Here is a 3,609-nt window from a genome sequence, read left to right on the forward strand (position 1 = left end):
ACTCAGGGGCTTAGCTGCAGTCCAGTACTCGCCTAAGTTCTCTCGCTTGAGGACTTAGCTGCAGTCAGGCACTCGCCTAAGTTTGAAAAAATCCTACCGAGTGGAGAGCAGCCCTCCCACTCGGGGGCTTAGCTGCAGTCCAGTACTCACCTAAGTTCTCTCGCTTGAGGACTTAGCTACAGTCAGGCACTTGCCTAAGTTCAAAAAAATCCTACCGAGTGGAGAGTAGCCCTCCCACTCGGGGGCTTAGCTGCAGTCCAGTACTTGCCTAGGTTCTCTCTCTTGAGGACTCAGCTGCAGTGAGGGACTCGCCTAAGTTTGAAAAAAATCCTACCGAGTGGAGATCAGTCCTCTCACTCGGGGGCTTAGCTGCAGTCCGGTACTTGCCTAAGTTTTCTCGTTTGAAGACTTAGCCGCGGTCAGGCACTCACCTAAGTACAAAAACCCATCCTGCCCTGCAGTAAAAAGCTGCAGGTCGACGGCCGCCTACTCCTTGGAGAGCTTCGCCACAAATACAACGTGCATTCCATCCTGCCCTATAGTAACAAGCTGCAGGTCGACGGCCACCTCCTCCTTGAAGAGCTTCGCCACAAATACAACGTGCACTCCATCTCGCTCTGCAGTAACGAGGTGCAGGTCGACTGCTACCTTTCCCTTCGGAGCCGCGCCACAAGTACAAAAAAGTTGTCTCGAAAGAAGAACTATTCCCACTCGACGGGGGATTCATAAAGATATTCAATGATAAACCAAGTTCAGATAAATCCTAAAGGGTCCGGACCACAGGTCAAAGTGCTCAGGCATTCATCCCAAAAGAGTTTAACGGTTACAAAAACCACTCGGCATTCCGAGGCAAATTTAAGGTGGGGCATAAAAGTTTGTTCACTCCGCAGGAGGAGGGCTGGCAGGCTTGACGAACTCGTCCAGGTCGACGCCATCGGCAATCCGAGTGGCGGCAGCAATGAAAGTCTCCATAAAAGTTTGGAAGTCATGCTTCTGGGTGTTGGCGACCTTGATTGCGGCCAGCTTATCTTGTCGCACCTCCTTGCAGTGGACACGAACCAAAGACAGAGCCACATCAGCGCCACACCGAGCAGAAGACTTCTTCCACTCCTGCACTCGATTAGGGATTCCGTTAAGTCGAGTCATCAGAGACTCAAGATCGTTTTGGAGTGTGTCCTCTGTCCAAAGTGCCGGGTCGATCCGTGACATGGCGGCCTTCAGTCGAGCCAAGTAGTCCACGGCACCGTCGATGCGAGATTCCAGTCGGAGCAGATTCATGGCAGTTTCATCTTTCACGGGAGAGTTGATTGGATCCAAACCTGGTTCGATCCGCCCAGTCTCCTCTTCAAAGTTCTGGCAAAACTCTGCATTCACGATCCAAGGATAAGTCAATTTTCGTACACTGAGTCGACACAAAAAAAATCATTCAGAACAGAATGTGCACCTTCAAGCTTGATGAACAACTTCTTGGCAAGACTTCTCAGATAGCTCTCCAGATCATCCCTCCTGCGAGCAATGCTTTCCATTTTCTCGCCCTGGATGAGATTCGCCTTCTTCCAGCGTGAGCACTCCTTGTTGGAGTCATTCAGAGCAGACTTCAGCCTGGTATTCTCTTCTTCCAACTGGCCGACCGAAGCCAGCTTCTGTTCGGCTAGAGCGACTCTGTCGTCAGCTTCCTTTTGGGCAGCAGCCAGATCCTGGTCCTTCTTTGCCAGAGCTTCTCTCAGCTTTTATGCAAAGAAGTGGTGCTTGCTTCAGAAAGAGCAGAAGGGTACTCAAGCCCAAGGCAAACCAGTCGACAAACTCATCTTACCATTGGCACCATCCTTAGCCTTTTGCAGCTCTGTCTTGGCCAGCTCCAAGTCAAGGCTCACTTGGATCTGCTGTTTCTCCAAATCAGCAAAGCGAGCTCCCAGATCACAAGATTTCTGCAATCAAAGAGGAGAAGTTATTTTACAGCGAAAAACAACAAAGGCAATAAATACTAAGACTACGGTCGACTGCCCGCAGTCCACCATAGTCTTGGGGACTACACCCAGTGGGTGCACTTTGCGTGCCCCCACCGGTTCTAATCCCACTTGGCCGGTCCGCCGAAGTCGAGTCCAAAAAAAGGCAGAAAGAGAGGAAGTAGAACTCAGACTACAGTCGACTGCCAGCAGTCCATCGTAGTCTCGGGGACTACACCCAGTGGATGCACTTTGTGTGCCCCCACCGGTTCTGATCCCACTCGACCAAATCGAGTGGAAGAGACAAACTACCAGTTTGGTTTATAAATTCGAAAAAATACAACGACTACAGTCGACTGCCAGCAGTCCATGGTAGTCTCGGGGACTACACCCAATGGGCGCACCCAGCGTGCCCCCACCGGTTCAAAAATTTCAATCGACGCACCCAGTGGGTGTACAGATGCAAAGATTTTTCGGAAAGAGTCTTTAGATAGCATATCCTAATAGAATAAGCAGTGACCAATTAACCTGAACATTGCTTTGGAGGGCCGAGCTGGCGTCGTAGGCAGCCTGACTGGCATCCCGCACCACCCTCATCTTCTACATCATGATGCCCGCCTGACGTATGGCTTCCTTGGCAGCATTCGCTTCGTCCTCCGGGACATGATGGGTAGCAAAAACTGAAGGTGGGTCAACGGGAGCCTGAGCAGTCGACGAAGAGGGCAAGGCACTCAACAGTGGCTCAGCAAAGGTAACAGAACCCCGATTGGCGTCGCCGGTGTCCTGAACGACTGGTTCCGTCCTTGGCGTCGACTGTGGCGCCTCGCTTGTAGGAGCCTGCCTACTCTTCCTCGTCAAAGGCCTCTCGGGCTCTTCATCATAATCGGGGAGGTCAATAATGTTGGGAGCTATGCAAAGTTCAATTTCCAAAACCACATCACCCAATGATGCACATTGCAGTTGAATCGACCAAACAAAGACAATATGGCGGAAATCATACCTGGATTAGAAGTAACCGCATCCTCCATCACCTCATCATCGTCCCTGTAAGCTGAGGTCCCTGAAGTGGCAGCGCTGATAGTTCCAAAATCCGTTCGGTTAAAACAAGAAAAACAAACAGCGTGAAGCGTCGAGTGAATACGAAAGGGGACACTCACGCGGAAGCAACGGGGATGTCAATCTTAATCTTCGGCAACGAGGACGCTTCGAAGACTGACCAGCCTGAGTAGTTACCTTTTCACGGGCACTTAGTCGTTCTTGGTCGAGCTTGGATTGCCTCTCCCGGCGAGGAGGTGACTTGACTTCTTCTCCATCACTTGAGTCGTCGCTTCCTCCACCCCCTTCACCGTCGGAAGTCCACTCGCCACTGTCGCCGCCGCTCGCCTCGCCTTCCAGAGCTTGCTCTTGCTCTCCATTGGGCATCGAATACATTTCAATAATGGCCTAAAAGAAAGCAGGGAGAACAAAGTCAGTCGACACAGTGTATGCAGGAGCGAATTCAAATTACAAAGCAAAAACTCAGAATCAGACCTTCTCTAGTGCATGAGACTGGTCGAATGGAGGGACTATCCTGGCTCCCCTGGGGTTGTCCTTGTTCCCAGTAATGCCCGACAGCCACTTCTCCAGGGTGCCGTCGTCGACCTCCTCCGGGTGGATCCGAGTG

Source organism: Triticum dicoccoides, chromosome 4A (genome assembly GCF_002162155.2).
Source record: "Triticum dicoccoides isolate Atlit2015 ecotype Zavitan chromosome 4A, WEW_v2.0, whole genome shotgun sequence".
NCBI lineage: Eukaryota > Viridiplantae > Streptophyta > Magnoliopsida > Poales > Poaceae > Triticum > Triticum dicoccoides.